This window comes from Bidens hawaiensis, unplaced genomic scaffold (assembly GCF_021521415.1).
Source record: "Bidens hawaiensis isolate Kalapana, Puna unplaced genomic scaffold, B.hawaiensis_p1.1 tig00026381_1, whole genome shotgun sequence".
Taxonomy (NCBI): Eukaryota; Viridiplantae; Streptophyta; class Magnoliopsida; order Asterales; family Asteraceae; genus Bidens; species Bidens hawaiensis.
The window spans coordinates 1-19,769 of NW_027494244.1; the positions used below are offsets into that span (position 1 = coordinate 1).

Here is a 19,769-nt window from a genome sequence, read left to right on the forward strand (position 1 = left end):
TACAAGCCTACCTATCAACTTAAGCATGCTTCTATTTAGTGAACCAGCTGCGATTTTATCGATTAACAACGATACATTTGAAGCATCAAGTGAGTAACTTCTTCCATCCATTTCCTGTAAAAGCATCTCTAAATCATCGTAACATTGGCTCTTAAGATACCCTTGGAGAAGAACACGGTAAGTAACATTATCTGGCGCGCAGCCACTCTCATCCATTTTAAGAAACAGATTCTTTGCTTCCTTCAATAGACCTTCCCCACACAGGGCATTTATCATAACGTTATACGTACGCACATTAGGTTGCAAACCTTTTACTGTAAGATTTTGGAAAAGAGCCCTCGCAATATCAAGCTTCCCACATTTGCTTGCACCTTCAATAAGAATATTGTAAACCACTATATTATAATTTAGCTTGCTATCACCCAACAAACGAAACAAAGAGAGTGCGTCTTCTATTTGATTGTTGTAACAAAGACATCTATAAATATTCCATAGGTAAATTCATCTGGAAATTGGCCTTGTGTTCGCATCTCATCAAAGAGTTTGCAAGCATCTTTGCAACGTCCAACCAGAAACAATCCATGCAACATGGTGTTGTAAGTGACTATATCGGGTTTCAAACCTTTTCTTGTCATCTCATGAAACATATGCATGGCCTCTTCCATTTCCATATTCTTGCAATATCCATTCAATAAACTGCCATAAGTAACAACATCACGGACAAAACCTCTAGACGTAAGTGAATCAAAAAGTGTCCTTGCTTTGGTCATTTCACCTCGCAAACAGTAACCGTCTGTAAGTGCATTGTATGTCACGATGTTAGGAAGCACGCCTCTCTCAACCATGATGTCTATAACAGCCTCCACTTCATTCACCCTACCTTCCTTGCAAAATGCATCAACTAATATACTATAGGTTTGAGAATCAGGAGATCCTTTCATCCCCCATTTCTTTTAAAACCATAAAGACTTCCTCCCAACGACCTAAGTTACAAACGCCATATATAATAGAGGTGTATGTTAGTATTCATGTATGATTAAATCCGAAACAAAATAAATAAAACAAGAAACAGTGAACCGGGCTTGTGTTTGACACAATTCCCTTAAACAGATTCGCGGTATGTTAGCAGGGTACTCTGGTTCGAAGCAACGGCGTAATACTGCCGGACTTGATCACTTGCATGAAACGAAACCGTAACAATGTTGCAGCAGAGGAAGAACGAGTTGTGTTATTTTGGCGTGTGTAAAACTGAGTCATTCATCATCATCATCATCATCGTACTCTGTATATCCCACCAATAGCAAAGCTATGGTAGGGTCTGAGGAGGGTAAGATGTAGACAGCCTTACCTCTACCCTATAAGGATAGAGAGGCTGCTTTCGGTGAGACCCCCGGCTCGATAGTAGTTTTGCATCAAGCCTTGGACATAAGGCACATAGCACTCAATCATCGGGACACCGGCTGATCGGTGCATGTACCCTTGTCTTTCGGCTATCAACGCCACTACATGATGCCTGATTAACCGTCCGTCACTTTTAACGTTATTTTCACGAGATTAGTAAAATAACGTCAAAATTAGTGCAATTTCACTTTTGCCCACCCGAGGGTTCACACATATATACATCATATGTGCGCACCACAAGCAGGGCTAAAACTGAGTCATTGGTCCTGGTTATATAACCACAAAATTCTAACATAAATCAAATACTAAATAATAACCATTAAAGTATAATAATATTCAAATAATGGTCATTAGTGCATCAATTGAAACCGAAAATAATAATCATTAATAATATTGACCAACAGTTTCAGTAATGAAATGAATCTAAAAAACGAATGCAAAAAATTGCCTCACGTGGGCCCAGGTTTTTGGAGATGCATTCGTGTCCGCGGAACGTGCAGGGACGCACGAGTTCGAAATTTTCTAGTCCAGAATCCCAAATTTGCACCCCCCCCCCTCCGCGCGGGTATGACTTGTGGTAAAACATATCATAAAATGTTCAGATGAGTGGTAAAGACTATACCTTATATACCACTCTTTATTTTGTTCCCAATCCGATGTGGGACAAGCTTTCACTACTTCCTTATTAAGACTTCATTCACATACTTTCACTTAAAACTTCCAACAGTGCATGTGATGACATTAGGTAGAATGCCTTTGTCAAATACCATTTCTTTGAAAAGCTAGAAAGCATCATCTATCAACTTTTCCTTGCGAAGACTATCAATGATGGTGCTATATGCAACAACATCAGTCTTAATGCCTTTTTCATCCATTAGCCTAAGCAAACGGATGGCTATATAATCATTGGCAAACTTGCAAATGCCTTTAATCATCGTGTTAAATAGAACAACATCATGTTCGCAAACTCTGTGTTTGATGAGCTTCTTGAACAATCTCTTAGCCTCAATAATCCTAACTTGTAAAACAAGTCCATCTAAGAGAGTATATTGAATATGAACACATGTGGTACAACAGCTCACCTGAAGCAACATGCTAGGAGGGCAAAAGCGTCATCGGTGCGATATGACTAACAGCAAGACCTGATTGCAATACTCATAGAGTATCGGTCAACAAGAACTCCAGTAAGACACATTTGTTTAAAGAGATAGAGGCAAGTGGAAAAGTATTTGATTTTGGTAACTGTTGCTACAACAAAGATAAGACCAATGATAATTAGTGGACTGGTTAGGCTAAAAGGCTTCAAGGGTTCAGGATAGCCTAACGCAGGTCGTGGTGTCCCTCTACGTTTGCAAAACGTAAAAGGAGGTTCACTAGTTAGTTGTTCGTTGTTATAGCTCACCGATGATCAAGAACCGTGATGTTTGGAATCGGTTTTGGAATGATGTTCTTGGTGAAGTTATGAAGATATTGAAGTAAGAAAGAAATAAGCTAGGAGCATATTTTTTAAGGAAGAACAGAAGATTAGGGAGATGGTATTATCTGCCCAAATCTGGTGTGTTTGTGTTTATGGCTAAGCATCCTTTATATAAGTGAGGAGATGTAAGCCTTTTAGTTCAGATGTAACTAACTAGTTAGCCTCTTGTTTGCATAGAGAGTTGACCATTGTTGGGCGGGAAGCTTTGGACCGATGGTCCATAGATAAAATAATAATACTTTATCTGAATGTGTCCTTTGCTCAAAGGGGACAAGGATGTGAATAGTGATGTGACATCGTACTGTAGCACGTGGGTGCTTATTTACATAAGTTTGGGCGGGATTTGAAGCTTTTAACCTTTTAACCCTTTTAGCGATAATATGTTCCAGCCATTTTATTATTTCATTGGGCTACCCCCGTCATCAGCCCCCCAATTCAGAGGTGTTTGAGAGGTAAGCTCAAGGGCTTCTGACTTTTTCACACATTTTGTTTATTTCTTAAAGGCTTCGAGGCTTGTAAGCTTCGAGGCTTTGTTCGGATTTGGTTATTTTTTGAATTATTGATGTGACAGTTGATTTGATGGTAACTGCCATATTGCAGTTCCCAATAACTGCTTTTTCATTAATAGTTATTGTTGGGATAACTATTCACTTTCTTCCAGATTTCTTTTAACAACTTCCACCATAAACACTTTCAAGTTTCATTCAATCCATCTCCAGGTTAGTCTCGATCATTCCTTTTTCTTTCAAAATTATGGTTGCCAAAAAGGACCTTTCGATCAGTTTTTCCCGATTATCCCAATAAGAGGTTGAATCGTTCTGTATTAAATGGGGAATAGGGTTAAAGTACAAACCGATTGCTTCGCCGGTCGACTCTTCCATTGATCGTTGTCCGGCGGGTTTTATCGCTTTATATTGCCGTCATTTCGAATTTTCTAACCTTCGACATCCTTTTTCGGTTTTTGTTCTTAATGTTTTGGAGTATTATCGTATATCCTTCGGCCAAATCCATCCGTTAGGGCTCGCTAGGGTTTTGCACTTTGAAGTTTTGTGTAGAGCCTTAGGTTATGACCCCTCGTTGTTGAGTTTTCGCCGTTTCTTTCGTTTGGCAAAGAACGGTGATTGTTATACGTTTGAACATACCAAGGTTGAAAAGTGTTTGGTTTCTTCGGCGGTTACAACCCTCGGTTCTTGGAAGGACCGTTTTTTCTTTGTTTCCGATTCTATCCTTCCATTTAAACCTGTTTGGAGACAAACCAAAGCCGTTTTAAACGAGCCTGAACCGGCCGAATCAGAGTTGAACGATTTGCTTCTGAAACGTATTAGGGAATGTCCTTCACGTCTTCGCCCTTTTCCCGAACATCTTCTTGTGTTATTAGGAATTAGCAAACTTTGGGATAAGCCTAATCGGGATCCCGTGCTTATGAGGGATAATAAGGGTATGCGTTTGTTTATCCCGTACTTGGTTTATCTTGTCGATATATTTGTTAATGGATTTATTTTGTTTTTGCAGTCATGTCTGCTTTGGATTTCCTAAAGAGTGATGATACTTCCGACGTTGCTTTTACTGATGATGCAGCCGTTATTGGGGAGGATTCGGTTGTTCGGGGCAAGGAAGGTCGTTTTGAGGGTGCCGAGTATGTTGGGGTTTAAAACGTTAAAGGGTTCACCAAAATTGTTGTTCCAAAGTCTTCCACTCTTCGTTCCACACGACGTTTGCTGAAGTATGTTGCTACCTCATCTTCTCGTGAACCAGTTGAGGTAAGCGATGATATTCAAGCTTCTGAAGAATAGGGTCCGATTATGGAGGTTGAGAAGGAACAAGGGTTGGTTATTTCTAAGAAGAAGAAATCGGCTGGTAAGAGGGTTGAGATGCCAGTCGTTCAAGGGTTGGACGGAAATGCGATTTATGTGCCGGAATGGAGTGTCAGGATTGGGGATAGTTTCAAGGATCCTGAAGTTTGTGCTGATGCTTTAGCCCATTTTGCTCCTCCGGGGGTTCGTGATACTATATCCAAGATGGAAGGTGACTCCTTGTTGTCCCGGTTGATTTTGAACTATTCCAACGCTTCTGCCCTTTTGGCAGAAGGTGTCACCCGTTTTAGGAAAGGGATGGAGGAATATGAGGAGTTTATGATCACGAAGGAGAAGATGAAGGCTTCTATATCGACCATGAAGAAGGAAGTTGAAGTTTATTCAGATAAGGAGAAAGTGCTTATGAAAAAGATTGAAGAGTTGTCTCGTGGCCTTGAGATTGAGATGGCCGGGTTGAAGAAAGCTATGGAAGCTGACAGGGCTAGGTTGGATGCTGACCGTGAAGCTTTTGAGGTGCAAAGGAGAGCCTTCAAGATGGAGAATGAAGGCTTGAAGGCTTCGGTTACCCAGACTTCTGAAGATAACAAGTGGTTGATCGATCATGGGTTTAAGCAGGTTGTATCCTACTTGCTTCATTCTAAAGAATTTAACCCGGTGCTGGGTGACGTTTACACAAAGCTGCTAGGCCATGGAAAGCATTTGGGTTTCATTGCAGGCTTTTATCATCAAGAAACCGGTCATCCTATGGAGCAGTCTCCTTTGTTCAACCCTGAAGCCTACAAGCTTTTTACCGGTTCAGTTCATGCGATGGAAAGGCTTACTTACCCTTATGTGGGTGAAGTTTCATCATGCTATGGTAAGCCTCTTTCAGCTTTGCAGGGTTTGAAACCAGTTGGCCTTGATGAGTAGGTTTCTAAGGAGGTGCTTGAGTCTTGGTCAAAGAAACGTTCCCGCTCCAGTGACAGTTAGGAGATGTTATCTGGGGAAAGCGACGGATCTCATGTGGCAAGCCTTGAAGGCTCAGCTGTTGCTGGTGTTGGACCGTAAGTCAAGAAGTCCAAGAAGGGTAAAAGTGTTAAGGCTAGTACCTCAAAGCCTGTTGTTGATGTTTAAACACTTTATTCGTAGCTTTCTTAGCCCAATGTTATGTAATCTTGAACAATGTAGGCTTGGCATGGAATTCTCAAAGTTTATGCCTTGTGGTTGTGTTTGGCCTTTACGGCCCTTGAACATTTTCTTGGGAATCCTTGTGATTTCCTTGTTTTAGCCTTAATTGGCTTATTATGTATGAATGCTATGGCCTTAGAATGGCCTTGTTTATGAACTTATGATCTTCTATGTATGTGGGTGTTGATTGCTTGTCTTGTTAGTTTAATGTGATTTTAGCTAACTTTCCTTAAGAAGTTTTAGTGCTGCAGTCACTTTTAGCTTCAAGGCCTCATTAGGTAAAAAACACATGTTTGCTATCCTTTATATCACTACTTAGTGTATGTTTTTTGTTTTCGTAAACTTTTTGGAGTTTAAGGAACGAATTGGTGTAGGCTGTTCAGACCTGTCTATGAGATTAGTTTTTAGTTTAAAAAAATTTCTAAGTCTCATGGATTTGGATTGATATAGGTACTCACCCCTTATATAGGTCCATTTAACCCTTGAACCTATTGAGCGATGTGGCCTGGGAGCTCATCCCCTTACATGGCCCTTTCCATGAAGTTTCTTACTAGGTTCTCAACCTGATTATAGGATAGTAAAGACAAGTTATGACAAAAAGTTTATCATTCATTCAAGAGGTTGTTGTTCACAAAAAGGAGAAATATACATCTCTTGAAATAAATTCTTAGTTTTTGACTAGGCATAGAACCTTTTAAGGGTTTTGCCGTTCCAGTGTCTTGGAAGCTTTTTGCCTTCTGAGTCGGTCAGCTTGTAGGATCCACCCTTGTGAGCTTCGAGGATTGTGTATGGTCCTTCCCACTTTGGGCCGAGCTTTCCTTGATTCTCTTTCTTGCTGGCCTCATTGTTTCAGAGTACAAGGTCTCCAGGCTCGAAGCGTTCATGCTTTACTCTTGCATTGTAATAAGCTTCCATTTTTTGTTTGTACTTAGCCTCTTGTATCACGGCTTGATCACGAATTTCTTCGAGGAGTTGCAAATTCAACATGGTCTCATTGTTGTTTGATTCGAGGTCCATGTTGAGTATTCTTTGAGTCACAACTCCGACTTCGGCCGGGATTACAACTTCCGATCCGAACACTAGGCTGTAAGGCGTTCGTTTGTGACTTGTTTTTTCGGTTGTTCTTATTTACCAGAGAACGTTTGGGAGTTCTTCAAGCCAATTGTTGTCATGCCTTCCCAGCCTTGATTTGATTCCTTCAATGATTGTTCTGTTTGTTCTTTCAACTTGGCCGTTAGATTGTGGGTATGCGACTGAGCTGAACACTTGAGTGATTCTGAATTCTTTGCACCATGTGCTAAAAGGCTTCTCAGCAACTTGTTTCCCATTATCTGTGACCAACACTCCTGGCAGCCCATAACGGCAAATGATGGTTTCCCATACGAAGTCGATGACTTGTTTGCCCGTTATTTTTGCAAGTGGTTTGACTTCAGGCCACTTGGTAAAGTAGTCAACAGCTACTAACAAAAATTTTACCCCACCTTTGGCCAGTGGGAATGGACCAACAATATCCATCCCCCACTTATGAAAGGGCCAAGCCGATGAGATGGGGACTAGATCGTGTTTAGGGCTTTTGGGAACCGGTGCGTGAATTTGAAAAGCTTCACATTTCTTGAGTTGTTCCGTTGCATCTCGGTGCATGGTGGGCCAGAAGTATCCGAGGTTCATCAATTTTGCAACCACCGTTCTTGGCCCAAAATGAGCTCCACATATCCCCTCGTGAACCTCTTTGATCAGATATTGACTTTGTTCGGGGCCTACACATCTCAGTAGTGGTGAAAGGTAAGCATTTTTATAAAGCGTTTCTCCTTACAACACATACTGTCTTGATTTGATTCGAACCCTTTTAGCCTCAGTCTGGTCCAAAGGTAACTCACCATTCTTGAGGAACCTTTCTATGGGAGTCATCCAATTGGGACCTTCTTCAGTGATTATATCTTGAACCTCCAATTCTTGAATTGAAGGAGTTTTCAGCACTTCCACCAGTACTTTCTTGGTGAGGTGTGCAAAAGTGAGGGATGCTAGCTTGCTTAGGGCATCAGCTCTCTTGTTTTGTGATCTTGGGACTAGCTTGATAGTGCATTCTTGAAATGTGGTCATTAACCCTTTTGCCTTTTCACGGTACTTCTTCATGTTGGGCTCTTTTGCAATATAGCTATCATTGACTTGACTTGAAACAAGTAACGAGTCTGTGAAGACTTGTAGCTTTTGGATCTTCCTCTCTTTGGCAATCTTCAGACCAACGATCAATGCTTCGTATTCAGCTTCGTTATAGGTGGTCTGAAATTCAAGTCGAAGAGCATATGTAAATTATAACCCTTCAAGGTTGATTAAAACAAGCCCAGCTCCTGACCCTTCGATGCTGGAAGCCCCATCGGTAAAAAGCTTCCAGGCTTCTGGGTCAGAAGGTTCAGTGGCAGTTGTGTGTATTCAGGAATGACTTGCTTCGGGATTTCTACAATGAAGTCCGCCAAGACTTGGGCTTTTATAGCTTTTCTTGGGACATAGGTGATGTTATGTTCACCTAGTTCCACATCCCATTTGGCCAATCGGCCTGAATTTTCAGGTTTTTCAAGCACACTTTTGATAGGTTGGTCAGTGACTACTTGTATAGGGTGTGCTTGAAAATACCTTCGAAGGCTTCTGGCCGTTTGAATTAAGGCCAGAGCAAGTTTTTCCAAAGGACGATATTTGATCTCTGCCAGTTTTAATGTTTTACTAAAGAAATAAACGGGTACCTGAAATTTGTCTCGTTCGATGGTTAGAACCGCGCTTAATGCTTATTCAGCGACTGGGAGATAGACAGAGATCAATTCTCCCGTTTCAGGGGCTGCAATATCCGGAAGTGAAGCCAAGTGTTGCTTCATTTGGTTGAAGGCTTCTTCTGCTTCTTCCGTCCACCTGAAATCTTTCTTGTTTGTGCAACCCTTTAACGTTTTGAAAAAGGGTAAGGACTTTTCGGCCAGCTTGGAGGTAAAACGCTTCAAGGCTGCAAACCTTCCATTCAGACTTTCCACTTCTTTTTTGCTTTGTGGAGATTTAGTTTCAAGAACAGCCCTGACTTTTTTGGGATTGGCTTTTATGCTTTGTTTCCCCACAATGTGTCCCAAAAACTTTCCTTCTTCGAACCCGAATGAGCACTTTCCCGGGTTGAGCTTCATGTTGATCTTTATTAAGCTTTGGAAGGTTTCTTGTATGTCTTCAAGCATTTGATGCTCAGTTTTGCTTTTGATTACTAGATCATCGACATAAGCTTCCAATTTTCTGTTAATTTGGCTAGCAAATGCTTTGTCGATCAAACGTTGGTAGGTTGCACCAGCGTTTCTTAGGCCAAAGGGCATCTTTTGGTAACATAAGATACCCTTGTCCGTGTGGAAAGCGGTTTTTTCTTCGTCTTCCTCTTTCATGAGAATCTGATGGTAACCCTTGTAAGCGTCAAGAAAACACTTAAAATGATGACCAGTTAAAGAGTCGACCTTGAGGTCCATCTCGGGTAAGGGATAGCAATCCTTTAGACATGCTTTGTTTAAATCTTTGAAGTCGATGCACATCCTCCAAGACTTGTCGGACTTTCGAACCATGACTGGATAAGCCACCCAAGATTGATACTTGACCTCACGTAGGATCCCAGCTTGTACAAGCTTTTCAACTTCTTGGCATGTTGCCAAGCTTCTTTCAGGAGCCAGGCTTCGTTTCTTTTGGACCACATGCTTGACATCAGGTGGTATTTTTAGCTCATGCTCTGCAATGCTTCGAGGGATGCCGGTCATGTCTTCCGGGCACCAAGCAAAGACATCGTTGTAACATATCAACAGTTTCTCAAGGTGTGAGAGAGTTTCTTTAGAAAGGCTTGTGTTTACCCGTACCTTTTGTTCAGGGTACTTTGGGTTTATGATCAAGCCTTGTTCTTCGTTTTCACTTTTTGAACTCTCCCCTTTAACCGTGTAAATCTCTTGGGAAGGTTGAAGGGTTGCGATTCCCCCATTAGTTGGGAACTTCACAGCACCTTGACCAACTGAGACATCCATGTTGAACGCACACTGTCCTGGCCTTCCTATGATCACATCATAGTTGGAAGGTATGTTGATAACCACAAAAGTGAGTGGTTTGGTTTTCTTCATCCTGCCTTCACTAAAACAGACATCAAGGGCTAGTTGGCCTAGAGGCTTCAAGGGTAGAGGTGCACAAATCGGTTTTTTTAAAAAAACCGGTTCGGTTATTAACCGGACCGGTTTTTTTTGGCCCGGAAAAAAACCGGTTCGGTTAATAACCGGACCGGTTAATAACCGGTTTTTGTATGTCAAAACCCTAACCGGTCTAACCGGTTAGGACCGGTTTAGAAACCGGTTAGAACCGGTTAATAACCGGTTAACCGTTTTTTTTTTAAAATAACCGGTTAATAACCGGTTTTTTTCATAATAACCGGTTTTAAAAAAAACCGGTTTTTCTATTAACCGGTTCGTTAACCGGTTTTGGATCTAAAACTTGTGACCGAAATACGAACCGGCGGTTTGTAAACCGGTCAAACCGGTTTTTAAAAAACCGGTTTTCGTAAAAACCGGTTTCCGATTTAAACCGGCAAACCGGTTCCCCAACCGGTTTTTTTGACCATCTCTATTCAAGGGTACATCGGCGATACCTTTTATAGAAGACCCGGAGGGTTGAAGCCTTGAACGTTCTTCTTTACTTAGTTGATTGAAGAACCTTTCATACATGATCTCTGTGGCCGCCCCCGTGTCGATGTAGGCTTTGCTTGTTTTGAGTGTTCCCACGTTTGCTTCTACCACCAAAGGGTTTGAGAGTAAGTCACCTTGAGGTGGTGGGAAGCAGACACATTGAAGCTCCCGAGCCTCCAAGCGTTGTCGTTTGTGGGAAACACCATCGTCTATATTCACCATATTCACCTCTTTGCTTTTTCTTTCAGCCATCTTGTCTTTGACCCCTTTCACCAAATGAGCCAATTCTCCAGACTTAACGGCTTCCTCAATTCTTCTCTTGAGTTGAAAGCAATCGTTGGTATGGTGACCTTTTTTTTCATGAAAATCACAGAACTGGATTGAGTTTTCGTTTTTCTTGCTCTTGGGCAGGGGTCGAGGAGGTCGGAAGCTGTGTTTCACCTCTTCTGTGGCAAGGATCTCCTGAGGGGTTTTGGTTAAGACTGTGAAATTCACATTCTTTTCCCTGCCTGGAGGGTTCCGACCTTCAGGCCTTCGTTGATATGAATTCCTTGGGTATTTATCATAAGGGTTGTAGTTCCCTTTCTTTCGGTTGGGGCTGTTGCCTCGCCAACTAGGAGCTCTTTTTCTTTGTTCTTTAAAATCAACAGCCTCTTCACCTCGGATATGAGCTTCAGCTCGCTCAAGAGCTTCTTCAAGGGTTTTAGGTAGGCACTTGTTAAAGTCCCTTGTGAGGTATTTGGAGGTGATGGCGTTCATGAAGCCTGCCACCCTCATTTTTTCGTCAGCCCCCACATATTGTAACCCTTCTGTTTGTACCTTTCGATAAAGTCTCGAAGGCTTTCATCATCTTTCTACTTTATCTGGAAAATGACCGTGGCATCCTTGACATACCTCCTTTGTTGTGAAAAGTGGGCCAAGAATCTTTTGCTCAGATCATCGAAGCTTCGAACGCTTTGAGCAGGAAGGTCATTGAACCATATCCTGGCAGATCCGACTAATGTTTACATGAACATCAAGCAACATTCAGCGTGGGACCATTTTTCAATTCTGGCCGCCCCAGTGAAAACCTAGAGGTGGTCTTCGGGATCCTCAGTCTCATCATATGTTTTTATATAGGGTGGCATCTTGATCTTTGTTTGAGAGTCATAGTCGGAAATCGGTTTAGAGAAACAAGAAAGGTTGCCGGGTTTGTAAGGCTTCGCAAGGTCTTTATCTACCCTTGTATTATGACTCGTCGTTCCCTGGTGAGTACCCAATGCTTGGTTGATGAGCTGGGTCCAAGGGAGGTGTGCCATCATTTGGGCTATCATCTGGGGCATGAGGTTGAAGCCTTGAAGGCTTTCAGGGGTTGCTGCTATTTGGTTTGTTCCAATGGGAGTGCTCATTGCAGCACTTCGAGCCAAGGGTAAGACCGACATGGCCTGCTCCCATGTAGTGGCTGTAGGGGGAACATTTGAAGCTGGTGGCTGCCATATTTGGTCGAGAGTGGTTTCATGTCCAAGGGGTTGTGAAGTGAACAAAGGGAAAGTCGTTGGGCTTGGTCTCCCATAGGTGTAGGGAGATGGGTTAAAGGATTGACAGGTTACACTTGGACCAGCCTCTAAATGAGGAGCAGCATGTTGTGAGCTGGTTAAAGGGGAAGGTGGACGTCCGAGTGACAGTGAGGGTTCATCGTCATCGTACTCCAGCCTTAATCTTATCCCTTTTTCTCTTTCTTGGCTCACGTGGCGGTTAAGAAGATGTCTTAGTTGCAAGAAATGCCGTGACACACCTTCCATCGTCAAGTCGACACGTTCCGGGGTGTTAGTGACTCCTGCATGAGGAGAAGGAACCCCAGATCGTGAAGGAGTCGGAGTTCGAAAAGGTGAAAACTCGAGGAATAAAGGTTCCGTCGAGGTTCCTCCCGGAGTGGAGAAAATCGAGGTTGTCGCCGGAGTTTCTTGACCGGCGCTTGGTGTTGGTTTTCTTGACACTTGATTAACTTCTTCAGGAGATTCACCTTCTGTCATGGTGATGGAGCTACACTACTGGTCTTTATGATAAAGTAAGCGGCGTAGCCCCACGGTGGGCGCCAACTTGTTGCTACAACAAAGATAAGACCAATTATAGTTAGTGGACTGGTTAGGCTAAAAGGCTTCAAGGGTTCAGGATAGCCTAACACAGGTCGTGGTGTCCCTCTACGTTTGCAAAACATAGAAGGAGGTTCACTAGTTAGTTGTTCGTTGCTATAGCTCACCGATGATCAAGAACCGTGATGTTTGGAATCGATTTTGGAATGATGTTCTTAGTGAAGCTATGAAGATATTGAAGTAAGAAAGAAATAAGCTAGGAGCATATTTCTCAAGGAAGAAGAGAAGATTAGGGAGATGGTGTTATCTGCCCAAATATGGTGTGTTTGTGTTTATGGCTAAGCATCTTCTATATAAGTGAGGAGATGTAAGCCTTTTAGTTCAGATGTAACTAACTAGTTAGCCTCTTGTTTGCATAGAGAGTTGACCATTGTTGGGCGGGAAGCTTTGGACCGATGGTCCATAGATAAAATAATAATACTTTATCTGAATGTGTCCTTTGCTCAGAGGGGACAAGGATGTGAATAGTGATGTGACATCGTACTGTAGCACGTGGGTGCTTATTTACATAAGTTTGGGCGGGATTTGAAGCTTTTAACCTTTTAACCCTTTTAGCGATAATATGTTCCAGCCATTTTATTATTTCCTTGGGCTACCCCCGTCATCAGTAACAGTCGTCAACAACTGATTAAACTTAATAACAGAAGGCAGGGGTCGTGTGTGTACCATTTCGTCGAATAGGTTCAAGGCATCATCCAATTGGTAACCTTTTGGTACTTAGACCGAGCTGGATGATGATCAGTATTTGAAGAACGCGAGTGAACAAAAGAAGCTAACTAGAAAGATGAAAAAGGTAAATAATTATTACCGTTTGATTTATGGAAATTTGGGATTGTCCTCCATTGTTGACGGAAGTAACTCATCATCGCCGGCGTAGCTCCCCACTAATTAATTGGGATGTTGTTGTTGAAATAATATATAAGGAAGGAGGAGTTGGTTGGTGTGAGCAAGACACGTTTCGCATACGTCATAATCGAGGAACCGAAATTGAACCGGTGTCTATGAATCGCTTACATGTTGTTACCTTTTACAGTCAGTATTTGCATTAAACTGTTCCCGGTTCGGTTCTGGGTAAAACCGGTGGTTCTAGACTTGGAACCCAAGAACCGGAATATTAAAAGTTGTTTAAATAGAATTACCAATCCTCATTTTTATTTTTATAGAGTAACTTATTAACCATTATTCATTTAGTCAAGCTTTATAGTTAATGCGATACATAATAATATGATCTTTCTTTAATCTATTGGTATTAATGATTTATTTAACTTCTAACAATTAGTTTTTAATCTATATATGTTCATGTTGTAATCTAAATTATTTTTTTTCGTGAAAGAAGATATACAATTATATAAACTTGTTTTGATAAATAAACGACCGAATCGGGTTCTAGCACATAACCAATTGGCGAGAACCGACTTTACTGGTTTAATATAATAGGTTCCGGATTTATTTTTCAGCCATTTTCGGTTCCGCTTCTGAACCGTTAAACAACCCTAGGAGTTAGTGCAAAAAATGGTGCCTTAAGTTAAGTGCATTCCCAAACCATCCTCTAAATTTTATGAGAGATTTTCCTAAATTATAAATTATAGTATAAGGTTAGGATTGGTGTGACTTGTGAGTGACTGAGAGTGAAAATGTAATGATATTTTGTAAATTTGCGGAAAGCTTGTTTGCAACAATTTAATTTTTATATTTGTTGAAATTGGTTATTAGTATAGGAGCGAGAAATTGTAATAATAAATGTATAAAAAATAATTATTTAATTGAAAAGAAAAGAAAAATATGGTGTTTTTTTTTAGTTTAATTTGACTATGTGTAGTGAATGGGCTACAAAATGGAACGTTTTGTGACATGTGGCACCCAGTTAGCAAAGAGTATGTTTTTTTAGGGTGTAATTGTGTGGTAGCCCCATATATACATACATATATATATACACACACATATATCACATACACATAATATAATAATAATAATAATAATAATAATAATAATAATAATAATAATAATAATAATAATAAACATAAAACACAAACAGACGTCGCCCCCTTATCACCCCTTTTATCTCCCGGGGTGGGGGTGTTCATCCAAAAAATCGCCCACATCGCCCCTTTTGACCACCCCATTACACATAACCTTATAGAGATTGAGATAGAGGATGGGCTGTGAATGCTCTAAAGGGCTATTTGTTTTTTTTTCATAAAAGGCCTTCAAAAGCTCTTTTGTCTGCGCCGCGCAAAAATTTAGGTCTGTAGAGTGTTTGTTTTTTGGAAGACATTTCACTAAGAAATGTCTGTGCGCCCTCTTTTTGCTACAGATTTGGACTCTACTACAAAAGAAAGGGATCATACTTGCTTCTGTTGCAAGTGTATGTGGATGACATCATCTTTGGTTCTACAAATGAACAAATGTGTATGGAGTTTGAAGGGGTAATGAAGTCCAAATACAGCATGAGTTCTATGGGAGAAATGAACTTCTTTCTAGGACTGCAAGTTCAATAGAAGGCTGAGGGGATTTTCATTCATCAAAACAAATATGTGCAGGACATCTTGAACAAGTTCAACTGTCAAGAGTACAAGACTGCTTCAACTCCAATGGACACCAAAGAAAAGATGATTGCAGATGAAAAGGGGGAGCCTGTAGATGAACATGAATATAGAGACAAAATTGGGTCTCTGATGTATCTGACTGCAACAAGACCAGATATCATGTTTGTTGTATGTGTGTGTGCAAGATTCCAATCAAGTCCTAAAGTCTCCCACATGAATGTTGTTAATGATTCATTCATTTCAAGTAATTCATGATAATTCTCATATTTGTAGCTTCCCACATTTGCCTTGTAATTCTCATAAAGGAGATATCACTAGGTGGAGGAGGCCTCATTGATGGTGTTGTAGGAACAGTGGAAGGTGTAGCAGAAGACATTGGTATTTCAGCTAATGCCATCTGTGGAATCATACCCAACTGCTGATGAGGGACCATCGTTGTTGTCAATGTACGCGCCGAGTGCTAGTAGTAGGCCGCACTATCGGGCGTTGGGACATGGTTTGACGAGGTGGTGGAACATCAATAATTACACCAGCTCTAGCTGATACTTGTCTCTTTGCTGGAACCTCAGAAACGGGTGCTTTACCCTTTCGTTTCCGTTCACGTTGAGCTGCAATGGTAGCAGCTAACGCAGCTTCGACTGCAGCCTGCTGCTCTCTAAGAGTTGCATCACCATTACCACCATCGTCACCATCATTACCACAACCACTTCTCACATCTTCTAGCCACTTCTTAATATTATTTATGTTCTTTATTCTTGATACAAACCCTAGCCCCTCTCCTCCACAACTCTCCTCTCCACCACCTCCGCCGGCCTCCACACCACCTCCGCCATCCAGCCCCGCCACCCCTCTACGACGGGGTTCTACGTTGTTTCTGTTCATTGGCATAAGGTGCCCATAAGTGGAGATGTTTTCTTTAATTTGAAAGAAAAAGAGGATATATTATTTAAAGTTGCTATATCAAATATACATCGTCTCATTGTACAGTATAATAAGTTTTCTTTGCCATTGATGAATTTAGTTTACAACTGGTAGTGGTGTGATGGAGGTTTTGGAAGTGTCGCAACGCGACTTAAGGGTTTAATCCATCGATAACTTGCGTGCTGTAGATAACTCGGCGCAATGCGCGGGTCTAAAAGTAATTCTTATAAAATTGATTATATTATGTCTTGGATTAATCAGATTATAATTTTTATAAATAATGAGTGTTTTTGTTTGTTTAGGTATTAGTTTTTTGTTGTAGAAAGTTTATAAAAGGTTTAGGTATAATGGAATTAGAAATTTAGGTATAATGAATGTTGTTGTTTAGCAGCCTGCAGACGTTAAAAAACAAATAATATTCTTCTTACAGACTGCAAAGGTTGGTCCACTTCTTTTTCTACAGATGTCTGAAGGGATGGTTCAACTGGTTTCTAAGCCAGGAATGGAAGAAGGAATCCCCTAACTTCAAAATCAACAAGGGTAAATCCTTCCGGCACCCAACGGAAGTTTATCCAGTCACGGGAAAGAAGAAGATGTGGCGGTACAAGACACACAAAGACGGGCGAGCGATTTATCATAGTGAACCTTTCTTGCCCAACTTGTTCCAACACTTCAAATGCTGGGAGTTTGACAACAGCTTGGGGGAAGCAGTGATTCAGTGTAAAGACATGCACCACCTTGTTTGACGAGCACGAGATGGCCGCTCTCAGCAACGAAGACTTACCGAAGCTGTACAACTCCCTGCTGGGTACAGTCGAAGATGTCTGAAGGGGCAACACAGATGAAATAGTTGCAAAGTTCAACAAGTTTGTACATTATCTTGTTGACAATCAACTGTTCAACTACGAGTCCGGCTTCGACTACGAGACCGACCGAAGACAAGAGTTAACGGATCAAATACTAAACACTAGAGGGAGATTGTAGGACCCTATTTTGTATATTATTTTTTTTGTATTTGCTTGAATTGTTCACGGTGTAATTTAATTAGCATGTCGGTTTTCTTATTGTATGTTTGGGCCCGAAACCATGTATTTAGAGTTCATTGGGCCGATATAATGAAAGCCTAGTATGGCATGCCTTCACCTTATATAAGGTGAGGCATGCATATACTAGAACTAACCTTTTGTCAAATATCTTATCCTTTCACCAACTTTCCTCTCTACTCCCTCTCCTCTCTTACCATTTCGGGTATCAACCAACAAAAACAAGATCCGAGATCTCGGTTGGCTACAACTGATTTCCGCTAGCTTGTAGTTAGCGACTGATTCAAGAACTTATGGTTGTTTGATCTGTGAATAGGCTTGTAATAGTACAATGCATAAACAAACACATGAACAGTCGGATTTTCTATTATCATGGGAAAATAATGTCACATAACCCCACCCCCCCCCCCCCCCCCCCCGTTCACATGAATCTAGGTTGGTAGGAAAACTAATAAACTCAAATACTTTAACAACCTAAAACTCACAAATAATCATACCTATAAGATTTCTACCATTTAGTATCAGAGATGGCATGGATTCGGGTATTAATAACTTTAGTCAGACTCCGCTTATGTTTATTTGTCAATAAAGATACAATTGTATATGGCACCTTATAAGTCAATGTACCACCAAAAGAATTGGGTTGTTAAAGCGTAGCACTTGAAATTGCACAATCTGCAAACGCCAAACACAATGCATATTGCGTGAGATCCTTGTTGAGGGAATCGAGAATGTTAAAAGTGTCATTGTCACATCCTAATGGAACATATTGATATGAATAAATATACATCAAAATTCAACGTATACGTTGACAAAATGAGGCTTAAATTTAGATCCAGCCGAACATGAAAGCCCATGTCTGAAACAACATGGTGAATGTTGTTAAGAGTTAAAAGACATAGTAGTTTGAGATATTATGGTCTCTATAGTTGTAAGTTAATAAATTGGTATACTCATTTAATTACACACAATTATAGAGACCAACATAAAAGATTCAATTGGTTCAGCAGCAGTCGCCAACACATAGAGGCAGCCAATACGAACATCCATTGAATCAATGGTCTTCGAAACAAACAAATAAACGAAGATAGAATCACATAAAGAATGATGTAAACTCACAGTAACACTCAAACCTTAAAACTCACTAATTGAGAAATTCTAAATCGTTTCATAGGTTGCGAAGGTCTCCCAGAAAGACGTAAGCAACTGGAAGGAAGGAAGAGCTAAAAAAATTAATGAACAGAATATGATAAGGGCGGGGGAGACGGGAGTACCTAGGGTTTACGTCATTGGAAGGCTTTGACCGGTGCAACATACAATTCACAAAGTACAACCCTAGATGCATAACTATCTTTGAAAAATTGTAATATATATAACTATTATAAAGCTAGTCTGATACACAAGTGGTTAAAAAAATTAAACAACAAAATTAAATTTAATAATATAAATAATGACATATCTTATGGATTCATAAAATATAAATAATTTTCTAAAATTCCTATATTAGTAAGAATAGTTTTTATTTGTATTTTAAAAGATATTAAAATGAAAGGTTATTAATCTATACCAATTAAGATAAAGAGAAGACTAACCTCAATTCATCCTAATTGTGTTGGTTAGTCACAAACATTTTAAAAAGCAATGTAGTGAGTTTGATTCTCACCAACAACATATATTTCATTTTATCATTCGTGAAAGGGAAATTATACAAATGTAAACTTGTACAATTGTTAGTCTAAGTGGAGGGTCTAATTGAATGACTTATGGAATTGTTTTGCTTTAATAGTATAGGTTGATTAAACATCTTCCAATAACACGAATCTACTTAGGGGTGGCAACTGTTGGCGCGACCCGAACCTAACACGAAAAATAACATGTTTTTAAAAAATAGGTCAGGTTCGCGTTGACTCATATAAAAGCGGGTTGACCCGTTAACTCATTTAAATAATTATAATTAAACTTTTATAATTATAATTTTGTTTTTAATATTTCCCTTTTCCATTTCCCGAATATTCTATGATTGTAAATTGTAATTACTTTTGGAAATAAAGAAAATATATATTACTCATTTTCTCTACGGGCTCTATATTATATCCGTTTTTATTTTATTTTATTTTATTTTATTTTTGATAAACGAGTTGTTTTCGGGTCGACCCAAATTTGTTTGGGTGCGGGTCAGGATTGAATCTTTGACGTGAATTATAATATAGGTCGTGTTGGTGTTGCATACTTCGACCTGTCAACCTGTTAACCTAACCCGACATGATTGACACCACCTAGTTTGAGTAATTAGTTAGGTATTCCATATAACTTTATTAATTTATAATTATTGAACTGTTCTTCACCACGAAAGTAAAAACCGCCATTAATCGATGTTCCACCACCCAAGACATGAGGTCGAGAATTCACAACACCTTCAACTATAAACTGTTGAGAGGGTGAGTCTGGTGATGTGTCAAGTAAGTAGCGAAAAATATTCGTTACACTGGTGATGTTAGGATCGTTGTTAGGTGAGCCACCGCGTTCGAGCAATAAAACTGAGTAGTTGGCGGATAGGGTGGTGGCGATCGGGATTCCAGTGGTGCCTCCTCC

General features: G+C 40.4%; 1 pseudogene; it reads right to left on the reverse strand.

Annotated features, from left to right (window-relative positions):
- Positions 1-6: 6 nt before the first annotated feature.
- LOC143573326 (uncharacterized) lies at positions 7-16,095 on the reverse strand (annotated as a pseudogene).
- Between the last annotated feature and the right edge of the window lie 3,674 nt (positions 16,096-19,769).